Below are 18,082 nucleotides of genomic sequence, written 5' to 3'. Positions count from 1 at the left end.
CACAAACCTTGTAGATTTCCTTGTGTTTCTCTTCCTACCCATCCTAAAAGTAAATGTGTATTACTGATTTAAGTATGTAGTACAATGTGTTTTATTTCCCGTATTGATAGTGAGATCCGCTGCTGAAATTCTCATCTATGCCGTTACCTCTAGACTTGACTATTACAATGCACTCCTGGCTGGCCTCCCACATTCCACCCTATGTAAACTTGAGGCCATCCAAAACTCAGCTGCCCGTGTCCTAACTCACACCAAGTCCCGTTCACTGATCACCTCTGTGCTCGCTGATCTGCATTGGCTACTAGTTAAGCAATGTCTCGATCTTAAAATTCACATTCTTGTTTTGAAATCCCTTCATGGCCTTGCCCCTCCCTATCTCTGCAATCTCCTTCTACCCCACAACCCTCTTCTTCGCGCCCCCCCCTCCCCCTACGAGATATCTGCACTCCTCTAATTCTGCCCTCTTGATCGTCCCTGATTTTTATCGCTCAACCATTGGCGGCCATGCCTTCAGCTGTCTCGGTCCTAAGCTCTGGAATTCCCTCTCTAAACCTCTCTGCCTCTCTTTCCTCCTTTTAAGATGCTCCTCAAAATCTACCTCTTTGACCAATCTTTTGGTCATCTGCCCTAATTTCTCATTATGTAACTTGGTGTCAAATTTTTGTTTTATAATACTCCTGTGATGCACCTTGGGATGTTTTACTATGTTAAAGGCGCTATATAAATACTTGTTGAGATCAGTGAGTGAGTAGCTTCAACACTTTTAAGAGCACTTTAGTCATGATGGGTTTTAGGGTAACACACTTGGAGACCTGCCACCCTGCTTTGAACACATTATGCAGTTGAGATCTGTTGGAGTTCCATGGCTTAAAATGAGGGAATCCAGCTCAATGCCTTAGTGCAGATTCAACAGCAATTGAGAGCCATGAAAATCTAGGTCGCCAATGCTGTTCAGTTTCCAGAGGTCAGTCTTTTTATATTTGAATAACATAGATGGCAGGAATACTGTACGTCTGCCATCTTTGGCGCTCCTTCAATGTAAAAATTCTTTTAGGCACCTGATTAAACTGCGTAGATGCAAGTGATACATTTATATTTGGGTTCTGTTGACGGTACTCCTAGCACCAGCAGCTCTCTAATATGAAGGAGCTGGATACCTGGTCGTCACTTGCAACAAATTGGCTCCCTTTTAGCAATGGGAATTGTAGGTTCCTGGCCTCCAATAGTTCTCTATTGAAGCTGTGGCAAGAAGCCAGCTAATTAGTGGAGTGCAGCACGCATAAGTCTCTCCTTGAGCACTTTTATTTCCCCCAATACTCCTATGAAAATGTATTTAATTTAAAAAGCTGAACAGTTTTCTGCTATTGTACAGTCTACTTTTCATAATTGGCTATTCAACTTTCTTCCTCTTTGCCTCCATTCTTAGTGATCAGATATTTAGTTTTTAGTGACATTTAATTGATATATATTTTTGATTATAACTTGCATAGCAGTGGAGAGTAGTATGAAAACCAACAGTATGTGATGAAAATAGGTGGGCATTGTTCAGTATAATTGTAATCTGTATTTCGTTTCCAAATTGTGTTCCAGAATGTTGTGATGTCATTACACTACATGAGGCATTTTATTACACTTATATTGCACCTTTCATGACCTCAGGATGTCCCAAAGTGCTTCATAGTCACTACAGTACTTCAGAAGTTTAATCACTGTTGTAATGTAGGCAAACATATCATTTGAGTTGACAATATTTTAGCAGTGTAAGTATAACGGTCCTGAACTTGTAAAATCCTGTTGTGATACGAGAACTGTTCTGCATTGCAAGTACCAAAAGCTGTAAATGTCTGAGCCATAAAGGCCTAAAAGGTGAATTTGAAAGATAGGACTGCAGTGCTGCAGTCTTAAACATATATAGATAATGAATTATTGGGTTCTCTGATAGCTCAGTGAGTAAATTCTCCACCTGAGGCATAAAGACCATGAAGCTTTTGCGCTGGGCTAGTTTGCAGTTCTCAGCCAGAGTAGTGGGCAAGAGGAGGAGAAAGAGGTGGAGAAGATTTATAATTGCTTTCAGTATCACAGGGCCAGGGATGAGGGAAAGGTTTAAGCAAGGATTCCTACTTCTGATCTTTATCCAGTGATCTTTGTTGGAAAATGCATAGTAGAGTATAGGTGTATGATCACCCCACATTTTAATAGCTTGTTGGTATCGCTGTGCAGTCTTGCAAGAGAAGAATGGCTGGCAAGTAATTGGAGGGTTGGGCTGCTGGCAGCATGGATTGCTGCCTTCAGGAGGGAAGAAAATTGGAGAAGCAAATCCAGAAATTTGCATTAGGTTAGATAATCTATTAGCCAGAGCATCCTGCCATTTAAGTCTGTCTTCACATTTGGTCTGAATTTTCAGCTCTGATTTGAGTCACCATGCAGAGAGCACCTTGGTGCTCGAGCTAAAATATTGTCAGTCCAATTTACATGCGTGTAACCTTCCATTGTGGTTCACCCAGGCTCCTTTTGACTTACCACTGAAGCAGTGCTGACCATGGAGTTTACAGTTCCTCCCACCTCCTTGTTCTTTTCACCCTGAGAAATGTCTCATACTGATGTTGGATTCCTCTTGGCCCCATTCTTTTTTTTATCTACATGCTGTCTCATACTGACATCATCCACAGACACACGGTCAAATTCCACATGAATGATAACAACATTCAGTTCTACCTCTCCAGCACTTCTCTTGACCCCACATCCATCTCCATGCTATCAGATGTACAGAAGACACCTCAAGTCGCTGGAGATATATCACCAACGATGTCTCCGCGCAAGATCCTGCATATCCCCTGGGAGGACAGGCGCACCAACATCAGTATTCTCGCCCTGGCTAACATCCCCAGCATTGAAGCACTGACTATATTCGATCAGCTTTGCTGGGCAGGCCACATAGTTTGAATGCCAGACACGAGACTCCCTAAGCAATTGCTCTGTTCGGAGCTCCTTCACGGCAAACGAGTCAAAGTTAGGCAGCGGAAACGTTACAAGGACACCCTCAAAGCCTCCCTGGTAAAGTGCGACATCACCACTGACACCTGGGAGTCCCTGGCTGAAGACCGCCCTAGCTGGAGAAAGTGCATCTGGGAGGGCGTTGAGCTCTTCGAATCTCAACGCCGTGAGCGTGAAGAGGTCAGGCGCAGGCAGCGGAAGGAGCGTACGGCAAATCAGTCCCACCTTCCCCCGACGAATGTCTGTCCCACTTGTGACAGGGTCTGTGGCTCTCGTATTGGACTGTTCAGCCACCAAAGGACTCACTTTAGGAGTGGAAGCAAGTCTTCCTCGATTCCAAGGGACTGCCTATGATGCTGCTGATCAGACTGCCTGTCTGATCATTTGTGGATCGCACTCTTTATTTCCTTCCTCATCTTGAAAAACCTTTTCAAAACATCTCTTTGGCCACGCTTTTGGTCACGTCTCCTAACCCCCCTCCTGCTCACTGACTGCTCCTTTTCTCTGTGAAGTGCAATGGGATATTTTTGTATGTTAAAGGTGCTGTATACATACAAGTTGTTGCTGCTGTAACAGAACTTGGACTTAATTCAATGATTTATGCAACTTCAAAGGGACAGCTCTTGTTTCTAAGGGTCTTCAATGTTGTTAAAAGAAAATGAATAGTGTTCGTTTTGAACTGACTAAGTAGACAAAATACATTTTTATCAGATTTGAACTGGATGTATTGTTCTCGTGTCTTTGTATTGAACCTGTCTGGCTCAAGTGCAATATGAAGCTAATAAAAAAAAATGTTGGTGTTATCTTTAAAGCAGCAAGCTACAGCATTTCTGTCACTAATGGTGTGAGTCAAATTCACAGAAATGCCTGGAGGGCAGCGGACAAGTTTTGTGGGTCCCATTTCTCCTGGGAAGATTATTTTCTGATGGCTATTTCTGTTTTATTGTATGACTTAAATAAAACTTATTTATTCCCACACTTCCAAATGTGATATATTTTTTTTAAAGAGTAAACCTGCCTCTAACTGAATTTGTGTAGGAAAACTTTAATGATTTCCAGCTCCAAGTTTAGCTGATGGGAAATGCATCTTCATTACAAACGTATAAATGAGAGGTGAATGGTAAAAATAATTTAAAGATATGGATTGCCATATGTGACATGCTTTCATGAGTGTTTTATATTTAGAAGTTGCTGATGTATTTCCTTGCAGCCATGGAGGAAGGGAGGTGCGTGTAGAAGGCTGCCTTTTGTGGTTGTATGGAATGTATGGCTGTCTACAGCAGTTTTACAAGATCCAGCATGGGCTGTGTACACTCAGCTATTAAGACTAAAGATGTTGTGTTCTGTCTGCTTCCCAAGAGAGGCCATATTTAAACAGAAATTAATATATGAAAGCGTTGTGTGTGTGTTTAAAAAATCTAGCTGTTCTGGTTTTGAAGGCAAATACCCGTTTCTATTTCTTAACCCCTTCTACCTGCATACCAAAATTTTTTAAATGCATGATTTTTATTTTTGCTGAACTGTACTGTGAGGTTTGGACTGTGAGACATATTGACCCATATAGCTCAGTTTCTGAATAGTGAATTCAATCGGCACAATGTTATCTTTATGCACCAGAATGTTCCTGTAACTAGGCTGAGAGGAAGAAAGAGACTTTATGGCACAGTGAGTTAGAATACAGTCCTTTCATCTTTGACATCTGTAATGGAAGTCTCGTGTGTCTGGAATGAAAGTCCTCTGACTCTGCCAACTACAAATGGCCTTTCTGTCTCTGCTAGCTGTAAGGGTCCTAAGTGAAGTGAAATGAAATGATGTAGGCACCCCTAATATCAGAACTTACTCCACAAAACTATCTATTTTTAAAAATAATTGCTCTAAAGGAACAGTTACTTTCACTATTTTTGTTGCTGTATCATTAGAGCAATCTTAATTGACCATTCCTTTCTTGCATTGGGTGCCATTCTTTATTGGTTAACTGGGTCCAAAAAACTTAATATATGAGCTGATTGTGTATGTACTGAGCTTTGGGCACTGATCCAGGTCCTCAGTAGGGGAAGATAACTTTATTTTAAAAAGTATTAATCAATTTCAAGTAATTCACAGTGAATTGTTTTGTGTTTTGAAGGAATTTTTTTTCCATCACAACCTGTGTATAGCAGACTAACTCACAATTTTGAGCATCCTGCACCATTGTCATGATTCAAGCACACAGATGTGGCATGGCATAGTTGGCTGCTACAACAGGAGGAACTTAATGAGGCAGATTCTTGGACTATTTGTGTAGGTCTACAATGTAATTCTCTAAAGATCTGCTTGTATATCTGAGTAAGTACAGCGGTTGGCAGGGCAACTGTGTGCCTGTTGGTTGTTTAATGTAAAAGTTTAATGTAAGAGGTCATGATGGTTTCTGTTAGAAAAATGAATGCTATATGTTTTGTAGTATAGGTGTTGCTCTCCTTGTTGGGATTCGGCAATTTGTTGCAACAGAGTAGATGGAACTCTACTCGGGTGCCCAAAAATGTAATTCCTCTCAACAAACTTGCTTTAACCTGAGGACGAGTTCAGTCAAAACATGAAAGTTTCTTTCATCCCTTTTAAGTAATTGCAGGTACCCTGCATTGTAAATTGATTTGATGGAATTCTAAATGTGTTGTACATTCTATTTGTTGTTTCAGTCTCTCTTTTTGAAAGGAATTCATTTAGACTTGCTTTTGGTTTGCCTCAAAATTCTGAGAATAGGTTGTGTATAATAAATAGAATGTTGATTTAATATTCTATGACTTGTTGGAAAATGGCTCTCAGCTGCTCCTAAAATTCATTACACCCAGTGCTGCTAACACAGTCTTGATTTTTTTCCTGTGTCTTCGATGAACAGTTGGAGGTGTTAATGGCTGGCTGCATGGTGTTGTAAAGCAGTCAGTCTGAATAAGAATCAGTGCTATTAACACACATGTATTGTGGGGTTGAGGGGGTGCAGCAAAGAGAGAAAAAGGCAAAAGTATATGGAGTGAAGGGGATGAGGTGGAAGTTATATTTATACTACAGTTATACTGAGACCAGTAGCTGCAAGCATTTCCAAATCGATTATTACATCCTGGGTTGTTTCCATAACAGGACCTTTTTTTTTAAAAAAAAAGCAAGGACAGATGGTTAGCCTGAGTTGCAGCTCCCTCCCCATCAGGAGGACTGAATGGATACGTTGGGGGGCGAGCGTGGAAATATCATCACTATAAACCTATCGGATGGGAATATCCTCTTGGATGTCAACCCAATATTCAGAGGCCGGAACACTCATTTTCGCTCATTGGAGTCGTGTGGAGTGGGTCTTAAAGCCATAACCTTCTGACTTGGAATGCTACTGCTAGCCCTGTTTTGAAATCGAATTGTAGGAACATTTACATGTTGTATAGTTTTTGTGAGTACAAGACTTTGCAGGTGAGACGCACACGGGGAAAGCATTCTGCTTCATTCTTCCAATACCAGTAAAGACAATATAATCAATAGATTCCCATATAGCTATTGGTATAGGTGCATGCTTAGATCAGTTATTTCCAGTCTATTTGACTGATTACAAATTCAATACATGGAAATAAGCCATGTACATGAGCCAGGTAAAGTGATAGTCATATTGGGATAAGCTAAGCATAACTTTGCTACAAATTGCCCGATTGCTACAAATTATTAATTTTGGCATACCACGGTCAGTTCATCAGACTTTTGAGTATTTGCTAGTGGAGACACAGTGCTGATATAATCAAATCCTTGATCTGATGTTGCAACATAACCAAACTTTAATGTAAATGGTGCACGTAGTAACTTATGTTGTATCCTGTAGATAATAGTAATTTACCCCATCTGCAGTACTGTGTACAGTTCTGAATGCCTAATCATACAAAGGATGTTATTGTGTTCGTGAAGGTGCAGATTTCGAGGTCACCTAATTTAAGTTTATATGAATGGGACTAATGGAGTTGATCGAGGCAAATTGTTCAGTTGTGAAGGGTTTGAATACCAGGGAAGACTAATTAAATTAAGAGTGAAAAGGGAAGTTTACACAAAGATAATGTAAACTTACGTCGTAATTTACCAGAGAAGGCTGTTGAAGCAGCTCTTACTTCTCCCGTCCCCTCCGCACATTGTTTAAACACTGGAAATCCCATGTGCGTGCAAACTGCAAAATGTTATACTCCAATAAAACCTAGCTTTCACAGCAAATGTTCACTTAAAATTGTGTGGGGTTTTAAATCACCAAATGTGTTTCATTTGCATTTTTCCATGCACGCTAATGTTGCACAGTTGGTGGTGAGCTCTTAAGAGTAGAATAAAACTTGAACCATCTGCCTGAGCCTCATGAGATGCGGTAGCATATAGTATCTATATAGTTGAATGATGCCCTTATATTGGGCCCAAGTTTCCACACGCGCCTAGAACGGCGCAGTCCCGACCTGGACGCCCGTTTTTCGCGCCACAAAGTGCGCCTAAAAAAATCCTCGGTATTCTCCACCTACTTGCAGGTCCTCTGGCCCTCGGCGCAGCCAGCACGAGCTGTGGGGGGGCGGAGCCAAGTCCCTGCGCTGAAAACAGTGCCGGGACCTCTGCACATGCGCGCTACAGTGGGCACGCAAGTGCAGTAGCTCTAGGCGCCGAACTGTGTGGGAGGGGCCCGAAGCACGCAGCCCCTAGCCCTGGCTGAATGGCCTCACTGGGGCTGCGTGAATAACGCTCCTCCCATGGCCAGCTCCTGCTCCCCCCCCGACCAGACCCCACTCCCCGCACCCCCCTGCCTCCGGACCAGACCCGACCCGACCCGCGCTCCTGTTCACGCTCCCCGACTCGACCCGACCCGCGCTCCTGTTCACGCTCCCCGCCTCCCCGACTGGACCCAACCCGACCCGCGCTCCCGCCCCCTGACCCGACCCGACTCCTGCTCCCGGACTGGATCCGACCTGACCTCCCCCCCCCCCCCCCCCCCTCCCTGCCTCTCTCTCTCTCTCTCTCTCTCTCTCTCTCTCTCCCTCCCCCCCACTCCCCTCTCCCTCTCTCTCTTCCCCCCCCTCCCTCTCTCTCCCTTCCCCCCCCCCCCCGACCCGACCCAACGCCACCTACCTGTAAATCTGGTGCTGGGGACTGGCCGGCAGCCTTCGGTCCCGAAAGGCCTGCCTGAAGCACTTTCACACAGGTAGGAAGATGGTTTATTTAATCTTTTCTTTGCTTATAAATGTTTATTCAGGTTGGATTTATTTGTATAATATTTGTATAAGTATGAATAAGGATTTATTATAGAATTTAATGACTTCCCTTCCCCCCCCCGCCCCCCAACCTCGTTCTGGACGCCTAATTTGTAACCTGCGCCTGATTTTTTTAATGTGTAGAACATGTTTTTTCAGTTCTACAAAAATCTTCACTTGCTCCATTCTACTTTAGTTTGGAGTATGTTTTCACTGTGGAAACTTTCAAATCAGGTGTCAGTGGCCGGACACGCCCCCTTTTGAAGAAAAAATTCTGTTCCAAAGTAGAACTGTTCCACCTGACTAGAATTGCAGAGAAAAAAAAATGTGGAGAATTGCGATTTCTAAGATAGTCCGTTCTCCACCAATTGCTCCTAAAAAATCAGGCGCAAATCATGTGGAAACTTGGGCCCATTGAGTGGTGCCATTTAAAGCCAGAACATTTTTGTAAATGAAACATTACTTGAAGCTATTACCAGGCTTGTCAGATCTGAAAATGAAGATGACCAGCTGCACTTTCAGAAACAATTCAAAAATAACTCCACAGACTAAACTTAAGTATGAAGCAATTGAATCCTTGTGATTATTTTTAAAGCAGTCTTCCACTTAACTTTGGGTATTTAAAATGAAACTTCCAAAAATGTGGCAAACACATGAACTGAATTTTTAAATTCATGCTAAGAAAATGTTAGTTTACTTGAAATGTTCCCACCCACTTTCTGCTTTTCAAGTCTTCTTTGAACGATGAGCCTTGAAATGTTCCCCCTCCCACAGCACTAGTGGAAAATTAAAATTCTTTTAAGAGCAATTTCCTTTGAGATGAGGATTAAATTTATGGTTTTCCCTTTTGTCTATTTGTCATTGCAGTCACACATTCTATTAGTGTTGGACTTCTCACGTAGAGAACAATGTTTTGGAATGCTGTAAAGGGTCGAGGGAAGAAAGAAAGTGTGGACCACAAGCAGGAGAGGGAAAGGAATTGGGAAATGGGTGAAAGAGGAAAGTTTTAGAAAGCAGGACAAGGGGAAAGTAATTTTTGGAGAGTTGAAGGACAGGCAAGTCCCGGCTGAAATACAGTGCCCAATTGGTGACTGGAGAACAAGGAGTGATGCAGGGACTTGTGGCAGGAGGGACGCTCAATGGTAGGGGCGATGGACATGAAAGCTGTTGCTATAGCTAAATAGACCATAACTTTCTATATTATTTAGAAGAGAATAGTTACAAAGTAGTAAATTACAAGGCTATAACCCTAGCAGAAACATTCCAATAACTTGAGCAATGAAAGCAAATCTTGGAAGCCTACAATAAGATTTCTGTCCTGGTTTGACTTTATTAAAAAAAAGATCTAGATGGCTCTATGTTCTTGACTTGTTTGTATAAAATGCTAAAACAGTATTCCATAATGTCAACAAAAGGATCTTATAGACATAACATTTCATTAATCAACTGAATTATTGGATAAACTTGCATCAATATTCATTCAGTGCTTGTCATTTAGTGCTAAATGTATGGACAGTAAGTGCATGTTTTAATGTGTTGCTGGCACTAATGGTAAATGTTGGGAAAACTCTGCCCATCTGTACATCAATGAGTGAGTTTAGGGAAACAGTGTGAACTTGAAGATCCAGATGATTCTTTTGAGTTCCAGGAGAGAAGCTAAGTGACTTGTGATGACAGCAAATCACTAGGTTAGATTATCACCTAGTAACCACTTCCTCGCTCCCTTCCCACATCCATTCCATGTAGTACAGGAAATTTCCAAGGTTTAGTGCTTGCTGTAATGTATATGGCAAATGAGTATAACTCCATGGCTCAGTCCATTGTAGCATCTATTTTGGGCCTTCAAGAATGTGTGAATAGAATTGTTGATTGAAATACCTTCATGATCGGATAATGTCTTTTTGGTATCTTTGTTTCATATGTGTTTCTTTATGTAACTTTTAAAGCTGCGATCTCATAGTCTCCATACATGTTTATTATTTGAAATTATTCTGAAATCTAGTTTGAATTGATGTCCGATTTCAGTGTAAAGCCTGTCCAGCGCTTCTGTTGTGTGTGAATGATGGTGGTTCTTTGCTCCACTTGGACATTAGTAAAACAAAAGTGTTTGTTTCTCTCTAACTTCGTTGCATACAATATCAACAACAACAACTTGTATTTATATAGCACCTTTTAACATAGTAAAACCATTTAAGTGTAGGGCTAAAAGAGCAATACATTTATTTCATGCTGTCCTCCTTGTCCTTGGAATTCCTATTCTTTTGTCATATTTACTGCAGGAATTAACATCCCTTTGTTCTGTGATAGGAAGTGTTTGTGTACATGTGTAGGAAATTCAGAACTTAGAAGGCAAATTGCATTGGCATTGACTTTGGTTTCTGTACAGCAAACATTGTCCTGGTCAAAGCTCACAATTGCAGTGCAAGTGTTCATTTTTGTCTAATCCAGTGAATTTTTTTCTATCCAGAAATATTCTACACTTGTCAGTTGCTGAAGTCTTTTAATGATTTTTAAAAAGTTAATAGTTGTAAAAATTCTAAATCCTGGAGAACAATATAAATGACATGCTAAATGAACTTAGAAGATGTATAACCAGTTACATAGAAATGGCTGGTGAATGTTTTATTCAACAATTCCAAGTAAAAGATAAGAGCATCTCTTACAAGTAGAAAATTGAGGACATTGTATGGAGTGGCTTCTTTATAGTTTGTAGTTTGGAGAGTCATTTTAGGACAGCTAATTTTTAATGTCTTGGGGTTCAAAGTATCTCATTGTATTTCCCAGGGCCGAATATGGTAACTTCTTCAATTAAATATAAAGGGGTGTGTAAGAATATTTCACTTTTATTTTCTGGTTCTCCTCACACTCATCCAGGTCATCAAGTTAAGCACTCTGATTTGAGGCCCCTGCCAGTGCTGCTGCAAAGATAGTTGTTCTGAGGTGTGTTCGAGCAGTCAGGGATGACTTTAATGTTTCCCTTCTCACTCTTTTCCCGTCCCCCACCTAAATAATGCGGAAGTGTGTGGCTGGGATTGGAAATTTACTGCCAAATGGATACGTTTCACTATCACTTACACCATACATTTTCACACCGGGGTGCGAGAACCCCAAGGAGTCCATGAGGGGATCTTGGTACCCAGCAGTCATTACATTTCTTATATTGGTTGACCTGCTAACATCTTTTAGTCACTGTATACAAACAAATGTTTTCTGTAGCACTCGCACTGTTTGAAAATCACTGACTTGCATATTATGCGTCCATAATTTACCTGTAGCAGCTAAGGATTTGAAATTTAATGGACATTTGTTTTGTAGATTTTTTGTTTGATTGCTAATTTTAGAGTATTTTAATGGCAAACGGCAAGAAGAATTTTATGATTACAATATCGTTGCGCACCTACAGAGCTTTACACAATGTGGATTCAGTACATCTTCGAGCACCCTCCAGACCATTTCTAATTTGTTTTAAAGCTACACCGCCTCACAGGCTCAATTGTCGAAGAGATTTTCTGTTTTTCAGAATGTTGTCTAGCAGGATGATATTTTTTGTGCAGGGGTTAATATGATTTTCTGATCTTGTTTGAAATGTAATTAAGTAAATGGAAAAACAATCCAATCATTCACTGAGAGCCCACGTGGCTCGGTGAGTAAATGCTATAACTGATGCAATATTCAGCATACAGATTTCATCTTAGCCAGGGTTTTGTTCTGGCTGCCAGAAATAAGGATTTTATTCCTGGTGATTCCACAATGACTCTTGAATATGTGGACACTGGTCGAAGGTAAGATCAGGTGTGGCAGAGAATTTCTTCTCATAGTCAAGTAGTCCATTCATGTTCACTGTCTAGGCTTGTACATCAAGGCTGGCCAGTTGATGTTGTATTGGGAAGGGAGGTGCCAGTATTCATGAAACAATATCCCACCGTGAGTCTACCTTTCGGAGAGGAGGGGCAAAAATTGTACAGGATAGGTGGATTGGAATCACTTTTCAACATAAATCTGCTCTCTTCTCCCATACGCATTGCAAAATTGGACTTCATAGGAAGTGGCTAGGATAGGCACAGCCAGTTACTAAAATTGTTATGCTTTAAAACATTGATTTATTTTTATTGGCTCAAGTACTTCAGATAGAATACGTTTGTTTTTAAAAAAAAAGAAAGATTTTTGCTTCAATAAATGTTGCCACCAAAGCGTATAGTAGGGAACGTAAAATTTTTTATGATGTTGATTTAAACTTTGAACGAAGCCAGCAGTATAATTGAATTTTTGTTCTTGCAACAAATGGCTTTGGCTCTGTTGTAGCATTCTCATCCAAGTCAAAAGGTTGTGGGTTTAAGCCCCATTCCGGAGATTAAGACATAACTTCGAGTTGCACTGCAGTGCCGTACTGAGAAATGTTGCATTGCTAGAGGTGCTTTCTTTCAGATCAGGCATTAAGCAGAGATTCTGTCTATCTGAGTAAAAGATCCCATGGCACCAATCGACAAAGAGCAAGGATATTCTGCTCATATCCTGGCCAACATTCATTCCTCAATCAACGATATTGGGGAAAAAAGATTATATGATCATTTACCTCATTGCTGTTTATGGAACTTCATTCATTCATTCATATGCAGTCCCTCGGAACGAGGATGACTTGCTTCCACGCCAAAAAAGGATGAGTTCACAGATGTTTTGAATGAAGGACCAGAACTACATCTTCAAGGCTGGAAGATGCCTGTGCATGGATTTTTTTAACATGTGGTGGCCGTTGCACACTAGCCACCACACGGGCTTGACAGAGTCCAGTGCCAAGACGACTGGAGACCTGCTCGGGTGCACGGACCTAGTGCGCACACATATCGCAGTGTGGGCAGGCCCGTGCTGCCTCTGGGCCCCTGGCCCCGAACTCACGCCTCCCCTGGGTGGTGGTGAGCGGCCTGAGAGCAGCATGGGAACTGTGCTATGTGCAAATTGACTGTCCTGTGACTTGACTTCCAAGTACTTAATTGATCAGACATGTGTTGCAATGATTAATTTGTTTTTAAGGCATTAACTTTTAGCTTCTGTTAACATTTTTGCACCAGTGCTTAAAATGATTTGGAGAAAAACACTCCCAAAAATTTGTTCCCACAGTATATTGCACCACAAAAAGTATTTGTGCTATTTGGGAACAAATGGCACCAGTGTTTTCCAATGTACATGCAAAGGAGTTTATTAGCCTACTATTTTGAGAACTATCTTAAGTTCTTCAAGCCTGCTGATGTGATTTCTCACATTAACTGCTTGGACAATTTTTTTTTCCTGGAAAATCTGGCCATATAGATAATGTCGGGAATTGGTCACAAGATTTTGGCCCCTTTTCATAGTAATTAGGATAATCTCAATGAAAATGAGATTAGATTTTCTATTGAGTCTTCCTATCCCCAGCACGTAAACTGAGGATGGTCTTGAGGAACTTGATTGCAGTGTGCAATGTAAGTGTGTTTTCCTGAAATGTTGCAGCCAGTAATTTTTGTTTTCCATATATAATTTTATTGTTAGTCAGGAGCAGTCTTACTGCTGGTATTTTCTTCCAAAATTAAAAAGTTAACCTTTTTTGGGAACCTTAGTAAATATTTTTAAATAGTTGGTTTCACCAGAAAATGGCTTGGGCAAGGGGGTATGAAGAAACTGTTTTGGTGTGGTTACAACCCTGACCAAAATAGCTGGATTATCCATGGGTATACCGACACTGGTCCTTTCCCTATTTGTCGGCAATAATTTGAATATGCTTAGAATTGTCCTCGAACTCTGAGCCACAGATGCGTCCTTATTATTTGCATATGCGTGAACAAAAGGAAAATATACATTTCATGATCAGCTAGAAATGAATTGGAAACATTAACTATACAGTGTATTGCAGTAAAGCAAAGTACATATCTCATGTGTTAAAATCCCACCACGTAGAACCAAGATTAGCAAATGGGAAAGCTTAATATCTTCCTGTGCGCAAAATCTATTCTTTCACCATTGCAAACATTTAGCTATTCACGTTTTAGGAAGTATTGGCCCCTCTAGATTGATGCCATCTCCGATAATTGATCTCTGACATGTTTGGGCTCTCTAGTTCCTTCCAACAGCCCTCCTTGTCCTCCCTACCCACCTCATCTAGGAGTCCTTAGAATTCACCATTTAAGTTTGAAATGACAATTTTTAAATTGTAAACTTTTTAAGGGGGTACGGTACCATTGTTCCGTCAAATTTGGATGATGGTCACCTTTTAAGTTTCTAATGACAAATGCTATCATTTTTTAAAAAGTATATAGGGCCCAAGTTTCCACACGAAAAAAAACGGGCGCCCCTCCGAGCTGGGCGCCCGTTTTTCGCGCCTAAAACGGCGCCTAAAAAAAAAACTCGCGATTCTCGAGCGCTTTGCAGCTCCTTGTCTGCCTGGTGCGGCGCCCAGGGGGGCGGAGCCTGCACTCGCGCCGATTTTGTAAGTGGAAGGGGGCGGGTACTATTTAAATTAGTTTTTTTTCTGCCGGCAACGGTGCGCGTTGGAGCGTTCGCGCACGCGCAGTGTGAAAAAAACATTGGCACTCGGCCATTTTTGTAGTTCTTTGTAGCTGTTTAGTTTTTGAACATTTTTTTATAAAGTACATTGCCATCAGCACTGAGGCTTCTTGTAGCAGTGAGAAGGCTGCAGGAAGCCTCAAAGTTGAGCCAGCCGTTTCCCGACGACCTCCCCCTTTTGCCGTCGGGAAATGGCTCCTCAATTTTTGAGGCTTCTTGCAGCCTTCTCTCTTTTCCCCCCCCCCCCCCCCCTCCCCCGCATTCGGTCGGCTCCCTCCCCCCCCCACCCCCCGCGTTCGGTCGGCTCTCTCCCTCCCACGTTCGGTCAGCTCCCTTCCCTCCCCCTCCCGCGTTCAGTCGGCTCTCTCCCTCCCGCGTTCAGTTGGCTCTCTCCCTCCCGCGTTCAGTCGGCTCCCTCCTCCCCTCCCGCCCGCGTTCGGTAACGGCTGCCTCGTTTTGTGACGCTTGCTGCAGCATTCTTCCTGGCTGAAGCACTTTCACACAGGTAGGAATATGGTTTATTTAATCTTTTCTTTGCTTATAAATGTTTATTCAGGTTGGATTTATTTGTATAATATTTGTAGAAGTATAAATAAGGATTTATTGTAGAATTTAATGAGTTCCCCTCCACCCCCACCTCGTTCTGGACGCTTGATTTGTAACCTGCGCCTGATTTTTTAATGTGTAGAACAGGTTTTTTCAGTTCTACAAAAATCTTCACTTGCTCCATTCTACTTTAGTTTGAAGTACATTTTCACTGTGGAAACTTTCAAATCAGGTGTCAGTGGCCAGACACTCCCCCTTTTGAAGAAAAAATTCTGTTCCAAAGTAGAACTGTTCCACCTGACTAGAACTGCAGAAAAAAAAATGTGGAGAATTGCGATTTCTAAGATAGTCCGTTCTCCACCAGTTGCTCCTAAAAATCAGGCGCAAATCATGTGGAAACTTGGGCCCATAAAGTGCAGAGGCCTGAATAACATAGAATTTGTTAGCTGGAATTCAGTTCCTTATAAGATCTTGGTAGCTTGAGAACAGAGGGGCTTTGTGAGCAGAGGGGTGTTGGCTCAGTGGACAAGGGCCCTCCTCATTTCAGGGTTGAAGCCAGGCTGGCTGCACAGCACACACACGATCCACTCAAGCAGGCAACAATTGGTGTAAGGCTCAAGTCACTAAATTGGTAAGTTTAGCTACACAATGGAGACTACTGTTAGTCTCGGATAGGTTAAACTCCGAGAGTTGAACTAATTTCCTGCAAAATCCTACTTTCTGCCAACTTTACAGCCAACAATAGCTATTTCAAATTATAGCTTTTAAAGCTAATATTCTCATAGTTTTTGTAGCTTTCATTAGTTGCCCCTTTTACTGTTAAATGCATTGTAACTGCCCTGTCGTATTATGTAGGAGCCATATGTTGAAATATTCTAGGGATTTCTGACATGCAAAGTTAATTTGCCAAAACAAGCAGAATAGCAGTGGTGTATTTATTTTTTCCCGATATTGAGAACACTAGGAGCTTGTAAGTTTGGTGAATAGGTTATTCTGTTCCATTTTATGAAATCCCCAAGAATTGATGTAACAACTATTTGGGATTTTTACCAGGCTTGACAAGTGATTTGTCCCTTGCTTATCAAAAACAGACATGTTAGCCACTGTTTGTGAATTAGACCACATATCTAACTATCCTATACCCGGACACTGCTGTGTAGCCTCAATAGCTTAAATGCATTTTTAATATCCCAAGAAGTTATACTTTAAATGCATTTATTTTTGGGAACTTCATACTTTGTATGCATGATTATAACTATACAGATTGTGCTGCATTTTGTACAGTACCCAAAACACCCCACATAGGCTTGGTAGTCGCTGTGCCTGGTAAGGATGTAGGCTCTGCAGCAAATCCTTGCCCTAGCTTCTACCAGATAAATATGTGAAGATGGAATAATCAAAACCGAAATGCCCATAATTCTGTACTGTACCAATATGCAACTTCTCCACCTGCCCTTGTATTGTAATTTTTCTTGCCGGGGATGGGGTGAGAGAGGGGGGAAGAGAATTAACTGAATGTCAGATGCCTGTGGATTTCCATCGCCATGCTTTCATCTCTAAACTTAAGTTACTGCGAAGTGCATATAAGTAGAGCTGAATTTTTGTTCACCTGATATGGAATGCACCTTCTCCCCATCGGGTTGTGACCCCATTTGCCCAAATCCAGAGAGTTTGGGTACAGGTTAGCGAAAGCTGAGGCTAAAGGATCCTCTTGTGAGCACAAAGTTACCGTTGCAGTTTAACCAGCTAACCCAGCGCAGCTTGCCAGCACGAAGTAAGCTTTCTGCTGCTTGTCCAGCTAGAACCACTATCAATTTAAGGCATTGGCTTGCAGGACTAGCTAGTTGAAAGAATCTTGGCTCCTAATGGGTCTACGGCCAGGCATATCATCTTGGAGCTAACATTATCCCAAAAACACTTATTTATGTCCCTGTATTGTTCCTCACACCACTATGAATATTGATCATTATGCAATTGACCAGGCCAGATTTGTTCCCCCGTCGTCCCCCCCCAGTTGGATAGATTAACCTTAATTGAGGAAAGTTTATTTTTCTCCTTTTTTCTACAGTCTGGAAGGACTTTGTCAAAGCTAATATTGGTGTCCATGAGGATCTCCTGTTAGCAATTTACAAATCAGCAATTGGGACAGATGCCTCTTTCATCTTCCAACCAATACTTTTGAGAAGCTCTCTTGAATCATGCAAAGCCACAATACTACACTTCAAGCACACACCACCATATCCCACTGGTTAGCACATGATTGAGTTCAGCCAATGAAAATTGAGTTAGGATTGTGTCTTTGTGTAGATACATGCAGTGCTTCATCTCCCCTGACCACTCTGCATACTGCATCATAATCTACCTTGATTGCTCCAAATATTCTGAGAACATTCTGTGTCATCGTAACAGTTCTGATTCCCTTTGCAGTTAGCCTTAACAGGACTTTGCTTAGTGGCTGAACAAGCTCTAACTTCAGTTTTCGAGTTTGGCTGGAGAGACTGTTCTGTCGGCAATCTTTCAGACTCTGTTCCCAGAGGTCATGGTCGGTTATGTCCTTGTGGTGTGAGGGCTTTGGACCAATCATTAACAGCACAGAAGCCATTAGCCACTGCAACCTGGCAGTCATCCTTTGTCACAAGGCCAGAATCTTGCTGAAGAAGGTAAGCAGCCAGTGGTGCAAAGTTCCCACGATATAGACCGGTACAATTGAAAATCTGCACTGAAGACCAGGAAGTTGATTACAAATGTTTGTTTATGCAGTGTTTGAAGTCGAAGGTTAA

General features: G+C 41.7%; 1 protein-coding gene across 4 annotated transcripts in view; it reads left to right on the top strand.

The window, feature by feature from the left end:
• Positions 1-18,082, top strand: part of LOC139280119 (MOB kinase activator 2) — a 213,393-nt gene that overhangs the window by 140,141 nt on the left and 55,170 nt on the right. The gene's annotated exons all lie outside the window — the stretch shown is intronic.

This window comes from Pristiophorus japonicus, chromosome 14 (assembly GCF_044704955.1).
Source record: "Pristiophorus japonicus isolate sPriJap1 chromosome 14, sPriJap1.hap1, whole genome shotgun sequence".
Taxonomy (NCBI): Eukaryota; Metazoa; Chordata; class Chondrichthyes; family Pristiophoridae; genus Pristiophorus; species Pristiophorus japonicus.
Note: the sequence above shows the minus strand (reverse complement) of the source record. Positions and strands in the feature narration are given on the sequence as shown.